The sequence below is a fragment of the Coloeus monedula genome (assembly GCF_965178545.1).
Source record: "Coloeus monedula genome assembly, chromosome: 21".
NCBI classification, from domain to species: Eukaryota; Metazoa; Chordata; class Aves; order Passeriformes; family Corvidae; genus Coloeus; species Coloeus monedula.
This window is the reverse complement of record NC_138801.1, coordinates 11,107,453-11,126,942: the sequence shown is the minus strand read 5'-3', so window position 1 is coordinate 11,126,942 and position 19,490 is coordinate 11,107,453.

The following is a 19,490-nucleotide window of genomic DNA, read 5'->3' as shown; positions in this document are numbered from 1 at the left end:
ACCCTACCTTGAGCCAGAAAACCGGCAGAGGGTTGTGGCAATTCTGAGCAGAATGACAAAGAGGGAGCAAGGTTTGGGCGGTGTCCTCCTCACCTTGGTATGCCTTTTGCATGCTGAGTATCCCTGGAGCTCCTGGCTTTGTGCTTTTCTCAACCCTAACCCTAGGAGAACGCCTAACCCTAACCCTAACCGTAGATTGAGCCACTAATCGGTCATCGGGCTATGGTGAGTTCCGAGCAGAAAGAGGAAGAGGGAGGAAGGTTTTGATATGCCATGCTTAAGTTGGCCTGCCTTTTGCATGGTTAGTGTCCCTGGGTTTCCTGGCTTTGTGGTTTTCTCAATCCTAACCCCAGGCATAACCCTAACCCTAACCCCTAACACTAACCCTATACCGAGCCCCTAACCCTAACCCTAACCCTTGCAGAAAGAAGAAGAGGGAGCAAGGTTTTGGATGTGCCACGCTTAACTTGGCCTGCCTTTCGCATGATCAGTGTCCCTGGAGCTCCTGGCTTTGTGGTTTTCTCAACCTTAACCCTAGGCGTAACCCTAACCCTAACCCAAGGCCTAACCCTATCCCTAACCCTACCTTGAGCCAGAAATCCGGCAGAGGGTTGTGGCAATTCTGAGCAGAATGACAAAGAGGGAGGTAGGTTCTGGATGTGCTGCGGTCCCCTTGGTATGTCTTTCACATGGTGAGTACGCCTGGAGCTCCTGGCTTTGTGGTTTACTCAACCCTAACCCTAGGCGTAAGCGTAATCCTTAACCCTAACCCTAGCTCAAGCCAGAAACTGGGCCTTAGGCTGTGGCGAGTTCTGAGCAGAATGACGAAGAGGGAGGAAGGTTTTGGATATGCTGCTGTCACCTTGGTAGGTCTTTTGCATGGTTAGTGTCCCTGGGTCTCCTGGCTTTGTGGTTTTCTCAATCCTAACCCTAGGCATAACCCTAACCCCTAATCCTAACCCTAACCCGAGCCCCTAACCCTAACCCTAACCCTTGCAGAAAGAAGAGGGAGCAAGGTTTTGGATGTGCTGTGCTTAACTTGGCCTGCCTTTTGCATGATCAGTGTCCCTGGAGCTCCTGGCTTTGTGGTTTTCTCAACCCTAACCCTAGGCATAACCCTAACCCTAACCCCTAACACTAACCCCTATCCCTAACCCAAACCCGAGCCCCTAACCCTAACCCTAACCCTTGCAGAAAGAGGAAGAAGGAGCAAGGTTTTGGATGTGCCACGCTTAACTTGGCCTGCCTTTTGCATGATCAGTGTCCCTGGAGCTCCTGGCTTTGTGGTTTTCTAAACCTTAACCCTAGGCGTAACCCTAACCCTAACCCTAACCCAAGGCCTAACCCTATCCCTAACCCTACCTTGAGCCAGAAATCCGGCAGAGGGTTGTGGCAATTCTGAGCAGAATGACAAAGAGGGAGCAAGGTTTGGGCGGTGTCCTCCTCACCTTGGTATGCCTTTTGCATGCTGAGTATGCCTGGAGCGCCTGGCTTTGTGGTTTTCTCAACCCTAACCCTAACCCTAGGCGTAACCCTGACCCAACCCCTACCTTGAGCCAGAAATCCAGCAGAGGGTTGTGGCGAGTTCTGAGCAGAACGACGAAGAGGGAGGAAGGTTTTGGATGTGCTGCGGTCCCCTTGGTATGTCTTTCACATGGTGAGTACGCCTGGAGCTCCTGGCTTTGTGGTTTACTCAACCCTAACCCTAGGCGTAAGCGTAACCCTTAACCCTAACCCTAACCCTAGCTCAAGCCAGAAACTGGGCCTTAGGCTGTGGCGAGTTCTGAGCAGAATGACGAAGAGGGAGGAAGGTTTTGGATGTGCTGCGGTCCCCTTGGTATGTCTTTCACATGGTGAGCATGCCTGGAGCTCCTGGCTTTGTGGTTTCCTCAACCCTAACCCTAGGCGTAAGACTAACCCTAACCCTAACCCTAACCCTAACCCTAGGCTTAACCCTAACCCTAACCCTAAACCAAACCCTAACCCTAACCCTAACCCTAGCTCAAGCCAGAAACTGGGCCTTAGGTTGTGGCGAGTTCTGAGCAGAATGACGAAGAGGGAGGAAGGTTTTGGATATGCTGCTGTCACCTTGGTAGGTCTTTTGCATGGTTAGTGTGCCTGGGTCTCCTGGCTTTGTGGTTTTCTCAACCCTAACCCCAGGCGTAACCCTAACCCTAACCCTACCTGGAGCCAGAAATCCAGCAGAGGATTGTGGCGAGTTCTGAGCAGAATGAGGAAGAGGGAGCAAGGTTTCGGATGTGCTGCGGTCACCATGGTATGTCTTTTGCATGGTGAGTACGCCTGGAGCTCCTGGCTTTGTGGTTTCCTCAACCCTAACCCTAGGCGTAACCCTAACCCTAACCCTAACCCTAAACCAAACCCTAACCCTAGCTCAAGCCAGAAACTGGGCCTTAGGCTGTGGCGAGTTCTGAGCAGAATGACAAAGAGGGAGCAAGGTTTGGGCTGTGTCCTCCTCACCTTGGTATGCCTTTTGCATGCTGAGTATCCCTGGAGCGCCTGGCTTTGTGGTTTCCTCAACCCTAACCCTAGGCGTAAGACTAACCCTAACCCTAACCCTAACCCTAACCCTAGGCTTAACCCTAACCCTAAACCAAACCCTAACCCTAACCCTAACCCGAGGTCAAGCCAGAAACTGGGCCTTAGGCGGTGGCGAGTTCTGAGCAGAATGACGAAGAGGGAGGAAGGTTTTGGATATGCTGCTGTCACCTTGGTAGGTCTTTTACACGGTTAGTGTCCCTGGGTCTCCTGGCTTTGTGGTTTTCTCAATCCTAACCCCAGGCATAACCCTAACCCTAACCCCTAACACTAACCCTATACCGAGCCCCTAACCCTAACCCTAACCCTTGCAGAAAGAAGAAGAGGGAGCAAGGTTTTGGATGTGCCACGCTTAACTTGGCCTGCCTTTTGCATGATCAGTGTCCCTGGAGCTCCTGGCTTTGTGGTTTTCTCAACCTTAACCCTAGGCGTAACCCTAACCCTAATCCATGGCCTAACCCTATCCCTAACCCTACCTTGAGCCAGAAAACCGGCAGAGGGTTGTGGCAATTCTGAGCAGAATGACAAAGAGGGAGCAAGGTTTGGGCGGTGTCCTCCTCACCTTGGTATGCCTTTTGCATGCTGAGTATCCCTGGAGCTCCTGGCTTTGTGCTTTTCTCAACCCTAACCCTAGGAGAACGCCTAACCCTAACCCTAACCGTAGATTGAGCCACTAATCGGTCATCGGGCTATGGTGAGTTCCGAGCAGAAAGAGGAAGAGGGAGGAAGGTTTTGATATGCCATGCTTAAGTTGGCCTGCCTTTTGCATGGTTAGTGTCCCTGGGTTTCCTGGCTTTGTGGTTTTCTCAATCCTAACCCCAGGCATAACCCTAACCCTAACCCCTAACACTAACCCTATACCGAGCCCCTAACCCTAACCCTAACCCTTGCAGAAAGAAGAAGAGGGAGCAAGGTTTTGGATGTGCCACGCTTAACTTGGCCTGCCTTTCGCATGATCAGTGTCCCTGGAGCTCCTGGCTTTGTGGTTTTCTCAACCTTAACCCTAGGCGTAACCCTAACCCTAACCCAAGGCCTAACCCTATCCCTAACCCTACCTTGAGCCAGAAATCCGGCAGAGGGTTGTGGCAATTCTGAGCAGAATGACAAAGAGGGAGGAAGGTTCTGGATGTGCTGCGGTCCCCTTGGTATGTCTTTCACATGGTGAGTACGCCTGGGTCTCCTGGCTTTGTGGTTTACTCAACCCTAACCCTAGGCGTAAGCGTAATCCTTAACCCTAACCCTAGCTCAAGCCAGAAACTGGGCCTTAGGCTGTGGCGAGTTCTGAGCAGAATGACGAAGAGGGAGCAAGGTTTTGGATATGCTGCTGTCACCTTGGTAGGTCTTTTGCATGATCAGTGTCCCTGGAGCTCCTGGCTTTGTGGTTTTCTCAACCCTAACCCTAGGCATAACCCTAACCCTAACCCCTAACACTAACCCCTATCCCTAACCCAAACCCGAGCCCCTAACCCTAACCCTAACCCTTGCAGAAAGAGGAAGAAGGAGCAAGGTTTTGGATGTGCCACGCTTAACTTGGCCTGCCTTTTGCATGATCAGTGTCCCTGGAGCTCCTGGCTTTGTGGTTTTCTCAACCTTAACCCTAGGCGTAACCCTAACCCTAATCCATGGCCTAACCCTATCCCTAACCCTACCTTGAGCCAGAAATCCGGCAGAGGGTTGTGGCAATTCTGAGCAGAATGACAAAGAGGGAGCAAGGTTTGGGCGGTGTCCTCCTCACCTTGGTATGCCTTTTGCATGCTGAGTATGCCTGGAGCGCCTGGCTTTGTGGTTTTCTCAACCCTAACCCTAACCCTAGGCGTAACCCTGACCCAACCCCTACCTTGAGCCAGAAATCCAGCAGAGGGTTGTGGCGAGTTCTGAGCAGAACGACGAAGAGGGAGGAAGGTTCTGGATGTGCTGCGGTCCCCTTGGTATGTCTTTCACATGGTGAGTACGCCTGGAGCTCCTGGCTTTGTGGTTTCCTCAACCCTAACCCTAGGCGTAAGCATAACCCTAACCCTAACCCTAACCCTAGCTCAAGCCAGAAACTGGGCCTTAGGCTGTGGCGAGTTCTGAGCAGAATGACAAAGAGGGAGGAAGGTTTTGGATGTGCTGCGGTCCCCTTGGTATGTCTTTCACATGGTGAGCATGCCTGGAGCTCCTGGCTTTGTGGTTTCCTCAACCCTAACCCTAGGCGTAAGACTAACCCTAACCCTAACCCTAACCCTAACCCTAGGCTTAACCCTAACCCTAACCCTAAACCAAACCCTAACCCTAACCCTAACCCTAGCTCAAGCCAGAAACTGGGCCTTAGGTTGTGGCGAGTTCTGAGCAGAATGACGAAGAGGGAGGAAGGTTTTGGATATGCTGCTGTCACCTTGGTAGGTCTTTTGCATGGTTAGTGTGCCTGGGTCTCCTGGCTTTGTGGTTTTCTCAATCCTAACCCCAGGCGTAACCCTAACCCTAACCCCACCTGGAGCCAGAAATCCAGCAGAGGGTTGTGGCGAGTTCTGAGCAGAATGAGGAAGAGGGAGCAAGGTTTCGGATGTGCTGCGGTCACCATGGTATGTCTTTTGCATGGTGAGTACGCCTGGAGCTCCTGGCTTTGTGGTTTCCTCAACCCTAACCCTAGGCGTAACCCTAACCCTAACCCTAAACCAAACCCTAACCCTAGCTCAAGCCAGAAACTGGGCCTTAGGCTGTGGCGAGTTCTGAGCAGAATGACAAAGAGGGAGCAAGGTTTGGGCTGTGTCCTCCTCACCTTGGTATGCCTTTTGCATGCTGAGTATCCCTGGAGCGCCTGGCTTTGTGGTTTCCTCAACCCTAACCCTAGGCGTAAGACTAACCCTAACCCTAACCCTAACCCTAACCCTAACCCTAAACCAAACCCTAACCCTAGCTCAAGCCAGAAACTGGGCCTTAGGCGGTGGCGAGTTCTGAGCAGAATGACGAAGAGGGAGGAAGGTTTTGGATATGCTGCTGTCACCTTGGTAGGTCTTTTACACGGTTAGTGTCCCTGGGTCTCCTGGCTTTGTGGTTTTCTCAATCCTAACCCCAGGCATAACCCTAACCCTAACCCCTAACACTAACCCTATACCGAGCCCCTAACCCTAACCCTAACCCTTGCAGAAAGAAGAAGAGGGAGCAAGGTTTTGGATGTGCCACGCTTAACTTGGCCTGCCTTTTGCATGATCAGTGTCCCTGGAGCTCCTGGCTTTGTGGTTTTCTCAACCTTAACCCTAGGCGTAACCCTAACCCTAATCCATGGCCTAACCCTATCCCTAACCCTACCTTGAGCCAGAAAACCGGCAGAGGGTTGTGGCAATTCTGAGCAGAATGACAAAGAGGGAGCAAGGTTTGGGCGGTGTCCTCCTCACCTTGGTATGCCTTTTGCATGCTGAGTATCCCTGGAGCTCCTGGCTTTGTGCTTTTCTCAACCCTAACCCTAGGAGAACGCCTAACCCTAACCCTAACCGTAGATTGAGCCACTAATCGGTCATCGGGCTATGGTGAGTTCCGAGCAGAAAGAGGAAGAGGGAGGAAGGTTTTGATATGCCATGCTTAAATTGACCTGCCTTTTGCATGGTTAGTGTCCCTGGGTTTCCTGGCTTTGTGGTTTTCTCAATCCTAACCCCAGGCATAACCCTAACCCTAACCCCTAACACTAACCCTATACCGAGCCCCTAACCCTAACCCTAACCCTTGCAGAAAGAAGAAGAGGGAGCAAGGTTTTGGATGTGCCACGCTTAACTTGGCCTGCCTTTCGCATGATCAGTGTCCCTGGAGCTCCTGGCTTTGTGGTTTTCTCAACCTTAACCCTAGGCATAACCCTAACCCTAACCCAAGGCCTAACCCTATCCCTAACCCTACCTTGAGCCAAAAATCCGGCAGAGGGTTGTGGCAATTCTGAGCAGAATGACAAAGAGGGAGGAAGGTTTTGGATGTGCTGCGGTCCCCTTGGTATGTCTTTCACATGGTGAGTACGCCTGGGTCTCCTGGCTTTGTGGTTTACTCAACCCTAACCCTAGGCGTAAGACTAACCCTAACCCTAACCCTAACACTAACCCTAGGCTTAACCCTAACCCTAACCCTAAACCAAACCCTAACCCTAACCCGAGGTCAAGCCAGAAACTGGGCCTTAGGCTGTGGCGAGTTCTGAGCAGAATGACGAAGAGGGAGCAAGGTTTTGGATATGCTGCTGTCACCTTGGTAGGTCTTTTGCATGGTTAGTGTCCCTGGGTCTCCTGGCTTTGTGGTTTTCTCAATCCTAACCCTAGGCATAACCCTAACCCCTAATCCTAACCCTAACCCGAGCCCCTAACCCTAACCCTAACCCTTGCAGAAAGAAGAGGGAGCAAGGTTTTGGATGTGCCACGCTTAACTTGGCCTGCCTTTCGCATGATCAGTGTCCCTGGAGCTCCTGGCTTTGTGGTTTTCTCAACCCTAACCCTAGGCATAACCCTAACCCTAACCCCTAACCCTACCCCTAACCCTAACCCAAACCCGAGCCCCTAACCCTAACCCTAACCCTTGCAGAAAGAAGAGGGAGCAAGGTTTTGAATGTGCCACGATTAACTTGGCCTGCCTTTTGCATGATCAGTGTCCCTGGAGCTCCTGGCTTTGTGGTTTTCTAAACCTTAACCCTAGGCGTAACCCTAACCCTAACCCTAACCCAAGGCCTAACCCTATCCCTAACCCTACCTTGAGCCAGAAATCCGGCAGAGGGTTGTGGCAATTCTGAGCAGAATGACAAAGAGGGAGCAAGGTTTGGGCGGTGTCCTCCTCACCTTGGTATGCCTTTTGCATGCTGAGTATCCCTGGAGTGCCTGGCTTTGTGGTTTTCTCAACCCTAACCCTAACCCTAGGCGTAACCCTGACCCAACCCCTACCTTGAGCCAGAAATCCAGCAGAGGGTTGTGGCGAGTTCTGAGCAGAATGACGAAGAGGGAGGAAGGTTTTGGATGTGCTGCGGTCCCCTTGGTATGTCTTTCACATGGTGAGCACGCCTGGAGCTCCTGGCTTTGTGGTTTCCTCAACCCTAACCCTAGGCGTAAGACTAACCCTAACCCTAACCCTAACCCTAACCCTAGGCTTAACCCTAACCCTAACCCTAAACCAAACCCTAACCCTAACCCGAGGTCAAGCCAGAAACTGGGCCTTAGGTTGTGGCGAGTTCTGAGCAGAATGACGAAGAGGGAGGAAGGTTTTGGATATGCTGCTGTCACCTTGGTAGGTCTTTTGCATGGTTAGTGTCCCTGGGTCTCCTGGCTTTGTGGTTTTCTCAATCCTAACCCTAGGCATAACCCTAACCCCTAATCCTAACCCTAACCCGAGCCCCTAACCCTAACCCTAACCCTTGCAGAAAGAAGAGGGAGCAAGGTTTTGGATGTGCCACGCTTAACTTGGCCTGCCTTTCGCATGATCAGTGTCCCTGGAGCTCCTGGCTTTGTGGTTTTCTCAACCCTAACCCTAGGCGTAACCCTAACCCTAACCCTACCTGGAGCCAGAAATCCGGCAGAGGGTTGTGGCAAGTTCTGAGCAGAATGAGGAAGAGGGAGCAAGGTTTCGGATGTGCTGCGGTCACCATGGTATGTCTTTTGCATGGTGAGTACGCCTGGAGCTCCTGGCTTTGTGGTTTCCTCAACCCTAACCCTAGGCGTAACCCTAACCCTAACCCTAAGCCTAAACCAAACCCTAACCCTAGCTCAAGCCAGAAACTGGGCCTTAGGCTGTGGCGAGTTCTGAGCAGAATGACAAAGAGGGAGCAAGGTTTGGGCTGTGTCCTCCTCACCTTGGTATGCCTTTTGCATGCTGAGTATCCCTGGAGCGCCTGGCTTTGTGGTTTCCTCAACCCTAACCCTAGGCGTAAGACTAACCCTAACCCTAACCCTAACACTAACCCTAGGCTTAACCCTAACCCTAACCCTAAACCAAACCCTAACCCTAACCCGAGGTCAAGCCAGAAACTGGGCCTTAGGCGGTGGCGAGTTCTGAGCAGAATGACGAAGAGGGAGGAAGGTTTTGGATATGCTGCTGTCACCTTGGTAGGTCTTTTACACGGTTAGTGTCCCTGGGTCTCCTGGCTTTGTGGTTTTCGCAATCCTAACCCCAGGCATAACCCTAACCCTAACCCCTAACACTAACCCTATACCGAGCCCCTAACCCTAACCCTAACCCTTGCAGAAAGAAGAAGAGGGAGCAAGGTTTTGGATGTGCCACGCTTAACTTGGCCTGCCTTTTGCATGATCAGTGTCCCTGGAGCTCCTGGCTTTGTGGTTTTCTCAACCTTAACCCTAGGCGTAACCCTAACCCTAACCCAAGGCCTAACCCTATCCTAACCCTACCTTGAGCCAGAAAACCGGCAGAGGGTTGTGGCAATTCTGAGCAGAATGACAAAGAGGGAGGAAGGTTTTGGATGTGCTGCGGTCCCCTTGGTATGTCTTTCACATGGTGAGTACGCCTGGAGCTCCTGGCTTTGTGGTTTCCTCAACCCTAACCCTAGGCGTAAGCGTAACCCTTAACCATAACCCTAACCCTAGCTCAAGCCAGAAACTGGGCCTTAGGCTGTGGCGAGTTCTGAGCAGAATGACGAAGAGGGAGGAAGGTTTTGGATGTGCTGCGGTCCCCTTGGTATGTCTTTCACATGGTGAGCATGCCTGGAGCTCCTGGCTTTGTGGTTTCCTCAACCCTAACCCTAGGCGTAAGACTAACCCTAACCCTAACCCTAACCCTAACCCTAGGCTTAACCCTAACCCTAACCCTAAACCAAACCCTAACCCTAACCCTAGCTCAAGCCAGAAACTGGGCCTTAGGTTGTGGCGAGTTCTGAGCAGAATGACGAAGAGGGAGGAAGGTTTTGGATATGCTGCTGTCACCTTGGTAGGTCTTTTGCATGGTTAGTGTGCCTGGGTCTCCTGGCTTTGTGGTTTTCTCAACCCTAACCCCAGGCGTAACCCTAACCCTAACCCTACCTGGAGCCAGAAATCCAGCAGAGGGTTGTGGCGAGTTCTGAGCAGAATGAGGAAGAGGGAGCAAGGTTTCGGATGTGCTGCGGTCACCATGGTATGTCTTTTGCATGGTGAGTACGCCTGGAGCTCCTGGCTTTGTGGTTTCCTCAACCCTAACCCTAGGCGTAACCCTAACCCTAACCCTAAGCCTAAACCAAACCCTAACCCTAGCTCAAGCCAGAAACTGGGCCTTAGGCTGTGGCGAGTTCTGAGCAGAATGACAAAGAGGGAGCAAGGTTTGGGCTGTGTCCTCCTCACCTTGGTATGCCTTTTGCATGCTGAGTATCCCTGGAGCGCCTGGCTTTGTGGTTTCCTCAACCCTAACCCTAGGCGTAAGACTAACCCTAACCCTAACCCTAACCCTAACCCTAGGCTTAACCCTAACCCTAAACCAAACCCTAACCCTAACCCTAACCCGAGGTCAAGCCAGAAACTGGGCCTTAGGCGGTGGCGAGTTCTGAGCAGAATGACGAAGAGGGAGGAAGGTTTTGGATATGCTGCTGTCACCTTGGTAGGTCTTTTACACGGTTAGTGTCCCTGGGTCTCCTGGCTTTGTGGTTTTCTCAATCCTAACCCCAGGCATAACCCTAACCCTAACCCCTAACACTAACCCTATACCGAGCCCCTAACCCTAACCCTAACCCTTGCAGAAAGAAGAAGAGGGAGCAAGGTTTTGGATGTGCCACGCTTAACTTGGCCTGCCTTTTGCATGATCAGTGTCCCTGGAGCTCCTGGCTTTGTGGTTTTCTCAACCTTAACCCTAGGCGTAACCCTAACCCTAATCCATGGCCTAACCCTATCCCTAACCCTACCTTGAGCCAGAAAACCGGCAGAGGGTTGTGGCAATTCTGAGCAGAATGACAAAGAGGGAGCAAGGTTTGGGCGGTGTCCTCCTCACCTTGGTATGCCTTTTGCATGCTGAGTATCCCTGGAGCTCCTGGCTTTGTGCTTTTCTCAACCCTAACCCTAGGAGAACGCCTAACCCTAACCCTAACCGTAGATTGAGCCACTAATCGGTCATCGGGCTATGGTGAGTTCCGAGCAGAAAGAGGAAGAGGGAGGAAGGTTTTGATATGCCATGCTTAAGTTGGCCTGCCTTTTGCATGGTTAGTGTCCCTGGGTTTCCTGGCTTTGTGGTTTTCTCAATCCTAACCCCAGGCATAACCCTAACCCTAACCCCTAACACTAACCCTATACCGAGCCCCTAACCCTAACCCTAACCCTTGCAGAAAGAAGAAGAGGGAGCAAGGTTTTGGATGTGCCACGCTTAACTTGGCCTGCCTTTCGCATGATCAGTGTCCCTGGAGCTCCTGGCTTTGTGGTTTTCTCAACCTTAACCCTAGGCGTAACCCTAACCCTAACCCAAGGCCTAACCCTATCCCTAACCCTACCTTGAGCCAGAAATCCGGCAGAGGGTTGTGGCAATTCTGAGCAGAATGACAAAGAGGGAGGTAGGTTCTGGATGTGCTGCGGTCCCCTTGGTATGTCTTTCACATGGTGAGTACGCCTGGAGCTCCTGGCTTTGTGGTTTACTCAACCCTAACCCTAGGCGTAAGCGTAATCCTTAACCCTAACCCTAGCTCAAGCCAGAAACTGGGCCTTAGGCTGTGGCGAGTTCTGAGCAGAATGACGAAGAGGGAGGAAGGTTTTGGATATGCTGCTGTCACCTTGGTAGGTCTTTTGCATGGTTAGTGTCCCTGGGTCTCCTGGCTTTGTGGTTTTCTCAATCCTAACCCTAGGCATAACCCTAACCCCTAATCCTAACCCTAACCCGAGCCCCTAACCCTAACCCTAACCCTTGCAGAAAGAAGAGGGAGCAAGGTTTTGGATGTGCTGTGCTTAACTTGGCCTGCCTTTTGCATGATCAGTGTCCCTGGAGCTCCTGGCTTTGTGGTTTTCTCAACCCTAACCCTAGGCATAACCCTAACCCTAACCCCTAACACTAACCCCTATCCCTAACCCAAACCCGAGCCCCTAACCCTAACCCTAACCCTTGCAGAAAGAGGAAGAAGGAGCAAGGTTTTGGATGTGCCACGCTTAACTTGGCCTGCCTTTTGCATGATCAGTGTCCCTGGAGCTCCTGGCTTTGTGGTTTTCTAAACCTTAACCCTAGGCGTAACCCTAACCCTAACCCTAACCCAAGGCCTAACCCTATCCCTAACCCTACCTTGAGCCAGAAATCCGGCAGAGGGTTGTGGCAATTCTGAGCAGAATGACAAAGAGGGAGCAAGGTTTGGGCGGTGTCCTCCTCACCTTGGTATGCCTTTTGCATGCTGAGTATGCCTGGAGCGCCTGGCTTTGTGGTTTTCTCAACCCTAACCCTAACCCTAGGCGTAACCCTGACCCAACCCCTACCTTGAGCCAGAAATCCAGCAGAGGGTTGTGGCGAGTTCTGAGCAGAACGACGAAGAGGGAGGAAGGTTTTGGATGTGCTGCGGTCCCCTTGGTATGTCTTTCACATGGTGAGTACGCCTGGAGCTCCTGGCTTTGTGGTTTACTCAACCCTAACCCTAGGCGTAAGCGTAACCCTTAACCCTAACCCTAACCCTAGCTCAAGCCAGAAACTGGGCCTTAGGCTGTGGCGAGTTCTGAGCAGAATGACGAAGAGGAAGGAAGGTTTTGGATGTGCTGCGGTCCCCTTGGTATGTCTTTCACATGGTGAGCATGCCTGGAGCTCCTGGCTTTGTGGTTTCCTCAACCCTAACCCTAGGCGTAAGACTAACCCTAACCCTAACCCTAACCCTAACCCTAGGCTTAACCCTAACCCTAACCCTAAACCAAACCCTAACCCTAACCCTAACCCTAGCTCAAGCCAGAAACTGGGCCTTAGGTTGTGGCGAGTTCTGAGCAGAATGACGAAGAGGGAGGAAGGTTTTGGATATGCTGCTGTCACCTTGGTAGGTCTTTTGCATGGTTAGTGTGCCTGGGTCTCCTGGCTTTGTGGTTTTCTCAACCCTAACCCCAGGCGTAACCCTAACCCTAACCCTACCTGGAGCCAGAAATCCAGCAGAGGATTGTGGCGAGTTCTGAGCAGAATGAGGAAGAGGGAGCAAGGTTTCGGATGTGCTGCGGTCACCATGGTATGTCTTTTGCATGGTGAGTACGCCTGGAGCTCCTGGCTTTGTGGTTTCCTCAACCCTAACCCTAGGCGTAACCCTAACCCTAACCCTAACCCTAAACCAAACCCTAACCCTAGCTCAAGCCAGAAACTGGGCCTTAGGCTGTGGCGAGTTCTGAGCAGAATGACAAAGAGGGAGCAAGGTTTGGGCTGTGTCCTCCTCACCTTGGTATGCCTTTTGCATGCTGAGTATCCCTGGAGCGCCTGGCTTTGTGGTTTCCTCAACCCTAACCCTAGGCGTAAGACTAACCCTAACCCTAACCCTAACCCTAACCCTAGGCTTAACCCTAACCCTAAACCAAACCCTAACCCTAACCCTAACCCGAGGTCAAGCCAGAAACTGGGCCTTAGGCGGTGGCGAGTTCTGAGCAGAATGACGAAGAGGGAGGAAGGTTTTGGATATGCTGCTGTCACCTTGGTAGGTCTTTTACACGGTTAGTGTCCCTGGGTCTCCTGGCTTTGTGGTTTTCTCAATCCTAACCCCAGGCATAACCCTAACCCTAACCCCTAACACTAACCCTATACCGAGCCCCTAACCCTAACCCTAACCCTTGCAGAAAGAAGAAGAGGGAGCAAGGTTTTGGATGTGCCACGCTTAACTTGGCCTGCCTTTTGCATGATCAGTGTCCCTGGAGCTCCTGGCTTTGTGGTTTTCTCAACCTTAACCCTAGGCGTAACCCTAACCCTAATCCATGGCCTAACCCTATCCCTAACCCTACCTTGAGCCAGAAAACCGGCAGAGGGTTGTGGCAATTCTGAGCAGAATGACAAAGAGGGAGCAAGGTTTGGGCGGTGTCCTCCTCACCTTGGTATGCCTTTTGCATGCTGAGTATCCCTGGAGCTCCTGGCTTTGTGCTTTTCTCAACCCTAACCCTAGGAGAACGCCTAACCCTAACCCTAACCGTAGATTGAGCCACTAATCGGTCATCGGGCTATGGTGAGTTCCGAGCAGAAAGAGGAAGAGGGAGGAAGGTTTTGATATGCCATGCTTAAGTTGGCCTGCCTTTTGCATGGTTAGTGTCCCTGGGTTTCCTGGCTTTGTGGTTTTCTCAATCCTAACCCCAGGCATAACCCTAACCCTAACCCCTAACACTAACCCTATACCGAGCCCCTAACCCTAACCCTAACCCTTGCAGAAAGAAGAAGAGGGAGCAAGGTTTTGGATGTGCCACGCTTAACTTGGCCTGCCTTTCGCATGATCAGTGTCCCTGGAGCTCCTGGTTTTGTGGTTTTCTCAACCTTAACCCTAGGCGTAACCCTAACCCTAACCCAAGGCCTAACCCTATCCCTAACCCTACCTTGAGCCAGAAATCCGGCAGAGGGTTGTGGCAATTCTGAGCAGAATGACAAAGAGGGAGGAAGGTTCTGGATGTGCTGCGGTCCCCTTGGTATGTCTTTCACATGGTGAGTACGCCTGGAGCTCCTGGCTTTGTGGTTTACTCAACCCTAACCCTAGGCGTAAGCGTAATCCTTAACCCTAACCCTAGCTCAAGCCAGAAACTGGGCCTTAGGCTGTGGCGAGTTCTGAGCAGAATGACGAAGAGGGAGGAAGGTTTTGGATATGCTGCTGTCACCTTGGTAGGTCTTTTGCATGGTTAGTGTCCCTGGGTCTCCTGGCTTTGTGGTTTTCTCAATCCTAACCCTAGGCATAACCCTAACCCCTAATCCTAACCCTAACCCGAGCCCCTAACCCTAACCCTAACCCTTGCAGAAAGAAGAGGGAGCAAGGTTTTGGATGTGCTGTGCTTAACTTGGCCTGCCTTTCGCATGATCAGTGTCCCTGGAGCTCCTGGCTTTGTGGTTTTCTCAACCCTAACCCTAGGCATAACCCTAACCCTAACCCCTAACACTAACCCCTATCCCTAACCCAAACCCGAGCCCCTAACCCTAACCCTAACCCTTGCAGAAAGAGGAAGAAGGAGCAAGGTTTTGGATGTGCCACGCTTAACTTGGCCTGCCTTTTGCATGATCAGTGTCCCTGGAGCTCCTGGCTTTGTGGTTTTCTCAACCTTAACCCTAGGCGTAACCCTAACCCTAATCCATGGCCTAACCCTATCCCTAACCCTACCTTGAGCCAGAAATCCGGCAGAGGGTTGTGGCAATTCTGAGCAGAATGACAAAGAGGGAGCAAGGTTTGGGCGGTGTCCTCCTCACCTTGGTATGCCTTTTGCATGCTGAGTATGCCTGGAGCGCCTGGCTTTGTGGTTTTCTCAACCCTAACCCTAACCCTAGGCGTAACCCTGACCCAACCCCTACCTTGAGCCAGAAATCCAGCAGAGGGTTGTGGCGAGTTCTGAGCAGAACGACGAAGAGGGAGGAAGGTTCTGGATGTGCTGCGGTCCCCTTGGTATGTCTTTCACATGGTGAGCATGCCTGGAGCTCCTGGCTTTGTGGTTTCCTCAACCCTAACCCTAGGCGTAAGCATAACCCTAACCCTAACCCTAACCCTAACCCTAGGCTTAACCCTAACCCTAACCCTAAACCAAACCCTAACCCTAACCCTAACCCTAGCTCAAGCCAGAAACTGGGCCTTAGGTTGTGGCGAGTTCTGAGCAGAATGACGAAGAGGGAGCAAGGTTTTGGATATGCTGCTGTCACCTTGGTAGGTCTTTTGCATGGTTAGTGTCCCTGGGTCTCCTGGCTTTGTGGTTTTCTCAATCCTAACCCCAGGCGTTACCCTAACCCTAACCCCACCTGGAGCCAGAAATCCAGCAGAGGGTTGTGGCGAGTTCTGAGCAGAATGAGGAAGAGGGAGCAAGGTTTCGGATGTGCTGCGGTCACCATGGTATGTCTTTTGCATGGTGAGTACGCCTGGAGCTCCTGGCTTTGTGGTTTCCTCAACCCTAACCCTAGGCGTAACCCTAACCCTAACCCTAAACCAAACCCTAACCCTAGCTCAAGCCAGAAACTGGGCCTTAGGCTGTGGCGAGTTCTGAGCAGAATGACAAAGAGGGAGCAAGGTTTGGGCTGTGTCCTCCTCACCTTGGTATGCCTTTTGCATGCTGAGTATCCCTGGAGCGCCTGGCTTTGTGGTTTCCTCAACCCTAACCCTAGGCGTAAGACTAACCCTAACCCTAACCCTAACACTAACCCTAACCCTAAACCAAACCCTAACCCTAGCTCAAGCCAGAAACTGGGCCTTAGGCGGTGGCGAGTTCTGAGCAGAATGACGAAGAGGGAGGAAGGTTTTGGATATGCTGCTGTCACCTTGGTAGGTCTTTTACACGGTTAGTGTCCCTGGGTCTCCTGGCTTTGTGGTTTTCTCAATCCTAACCCCAGGCATAACCCTAACCCTAACCCCTAACACTAACCCTATACCGAGCCCCTAACCCTAACCCTAACCCTTGCAGAAAGAAGAAGAGGGAGCAAGGTTTTGGATGTGCCACGCTTAACTTGGCCTGCCTTTTGCATGATCAGTGTCCCTGGAGCTCCTGGCTTTGTGGTTTTCTCAACCTTAACCCTAGGCGTAACCCTAACCCTAATCCATGGCCTAACCCTATCCCTAACCCTACCTTGAGCCAGAAAACCGGCAGAGGGTTGTGGCAATTCTGAGCAGAATGACAAAGAGGGAGCAAGGTTTGGGCGGTGTCCTCCTCACCTTGGTATGCCTTTTGCATGCTGAGTATCCCTGGAGCTCCTGGCTTTGTGCTTTTCTCAACCCTAACCCTAGGAGAACGCCTAACCCTAACCCTAACCGTAGATTGAGCCACTAATCGGTCATCGGGCTATGGTGAGTTCCGAGCAGAAAGAGGAAGAGGGAGGAAGGTTTTGATATGCCATGCTTAAATTGGCCTGCCTTTTGCATGGTTAGTGTCCCTGGGTTTCCTGGCTTTGTGGTTTTCTCAATCCTAACCCCAGGCATAACCCTAACCCTAACCCCTAACACTAACCCTATACCGAGCCCCTAACCCTAACCCTAACCCTTGCAGAAAGAAGAAGAGGGAGCAAGGTTTTGGATGTGCCACGCTTAACTTGGCCTGCCTTTCGCATGATCAGTGTCCCTGGAGCTCCTGGCTTTGTGGTTTTCTCAACCTTAACCCTAGGCATAACCCTAACCCTAACCCAAGGCCTAACCCTATCCCTAACCCTACCTTGAGCCAAAAATCCGGCAGAGGGTTGTGGCAATTCTGAGCAGAATGACAAAGAGGGAGGAAGGTTTTGGATGTGCTGCGGTCCCCTTGGTATGTCTTTCACATGGTGAGTACGCCTGGGTCTCCTGGCTTTGTGGTTTACTCAACCCTAACCCTAGGCGTAAGACTAACCCTAACCCTAACCCTAACCCTAACCCTAGGCTTAACCCTAACCCTAACCCTAAACCAAACCCTAACCCTAACCCGAGGTCAAGCCAGAAACTGGGCCTTAGGCTGTGGCGAGTTCTGAGCAGAATGACGAAGAGGGAGCAAGGTTTTGGATATGCTGCTGTCACCTTGGTAGGTCTTTTGCATGGTTAGTGTCCCTGGGTCTCCTGGCTTTGTGGTTTTCTCAATCCTAACCCTAGGCATAACCCTAACCCCTAATCCTAACCCTAACCCGAGCCCCTAACCCTAACCCTAACCCTTGCAGAAAGAAGAGGGAGCAAGGTTTTGGATGTGCCACGCTTAACTTGGCCTGCCTTTCGCATGATCAGTGTCCCTGGAGCTCCTGGCTTTGTGGTTTTCTCAACCCTAACCCTAGGCATAACCCTAACCCTAACCCCTAACCCTACCCCTAACCCTAACCCAAACCCGAGCCCCTAACCCTAACCCTAACCCTTGCAGAAAGAAGAGGGAGCAAGGTTTTGGATGTGCCACGCTTAACTTGGCCTGCCTTTTGCATGATCAGTGTCCCTGGAGCTCCTGGCTTTGTGGTTTTCTAAACCTTAACCCTAGGCGTAACCCTAACCCTAACCCTAACCCAAGGCCTAACCCTATCCCTAACCCTACCTTGAGCCAGAAATCCGGCAGAGGGTTGTGGCAATTCTGAGCAGAATGACAAAGAGGGAGCAAGGTTTGGGCGGTGTCCTCCTCACCTTGGTATGCCTTTTGCATGCTGAGTATCCCTGGAGTGCCTGGCTTTGTGGTTTTCTCAACCCTAACCCTAACCCTAGGCGTAACCCTGACCCAACCCCTACCTTGAGCCAGAAATCCAGCAGAGGGTTGTGGCGAGTTCTGAGCAGAATGACGAAGAGGGAGGAAGGTTTTGGATGTGCTGCGGTCCCCTTGGTATGTCTTTCACATGGTGAGCACGCCTGGAGCTCCTGGCTTTGTGGTTTCCTCAACCCTAACCCTAGGCGTAAGACTAACCCTAACCCTAACCCTAACCCTAACCCTAGGCTTAACCCTAACCCTAACCCTAAACCAAACCCTAACCCTAACCCGAGGTCAAGCCAGAAACTGGGCCTTAGGTTGTGGCGAGTTCTGAGCAGAATGACGAAGAGGGAGGAAGGTTTTGGATATGCTGCTGTCACCTTGGTAGGTCTTTTGCATGGTTAGTGTCCCTGGGTCTCCTGGCTTTGTGGTTTTCTCAATCCTAACCCTAGGCATAACCCTAACCCCTAATCCTAACCCTAACCCGAGCCCCTAACCCTAACCCTAACCCTTGCAGAAAGAAGAGGGAGCAAGGTTTTGGATGTGCCACGCTTAACTTGGCCTGCCTTTCGCATGATCAGTGTCCCTGGAGCTCCTGGCTTTGTGGTTTCCTCAACCCTAACCCTAGGCGTAAGCGTAACCCTTAACCCTAACCCTAGCTCAAGCCAGAAACTGGGCCTTAGGCTGTGGCGAGTTCTGAGCAGAATGACGAAGAGGGAGGAAGGTTTTGGATATGCTGCTGTCACCTTGGTAGGTCTTTTGCATGGTTAGTGTCCCTGGGTCTCCTGGCTTTGTGGTTTTCTCAATCCTAACCCTAGGCATAACCCTAACCCCTAATCCTAACCCTAACCCGAGCCCCTAACCCTAACCCTAACCCTTGCAGAAAGAAGAGGGAGCAAGGTTTTGGATGTGCCACGCTTAACTTGGCCTGCCTTTCGCATGATCAGTGTCCCTGGAGCTCCTGGCTTTGTGGTTTTCTCAACCCTAACCCTAGGCGTAACCCTAACCCTAACCCTACCTGGAGCCAGAAATCCGGCAGAGGGTTGTGGCAAGTTCTGAGCAGAATGAGGAAGAGGGAGCAAGGTTTCGGATGTGCTGCGGTCACCATGGTATGTCTTTTGCATGGTGAGTACGCCTGGAGCTCCTGGCTTTGTGGTTTCCTCAACCCTAACCCTAGGCGTAACCCTAACCCTAACCCTAAGCCTAAACCAAACCCTAACCCTAGCTCAAGCCAGAAACTGGGCCTTAGGCTGTGGCGAGTTCTGAGCCGAATGACAAAGAGGGAGCAAGGTTTGGGCTGTGTCCTCCTCACCTTGGTATGCCTTTTGCATGCTGAGTATCCCTGGAGCGCCTGGCTTTGTGGTTTCCTCAACCCTAACCCTAGGCGTAAGACTAACCCTAACCCTAACCCTAACACTAACCCTAGGCTTAACCCTAACCCTAACCCTAAACCAAACCCTAACCCTAACCCGAGGTCAAGCCAGAAACTGGGCCTTAGGCGGTGGCGAGTTCTGAGCAGAATGACGAAGAGGGAGCAAGGTTTTGGATATGCTGCTGTCACCTTGGTAGGTCTTTTACACGGTTAGTGTCCCTGGGTCTCCTGGCTTTGTGGTTTTCTCAATCCTAACCCCAGGCATAACCCTAACCCTAACCCCTAACACTAACCCTATACCGAGCCCCTAACCCTAACCCTAACCCTTGCAGAAAGAAGAAGAGGGAGCAAGGTTTTGGATGTGCCACGCTTAA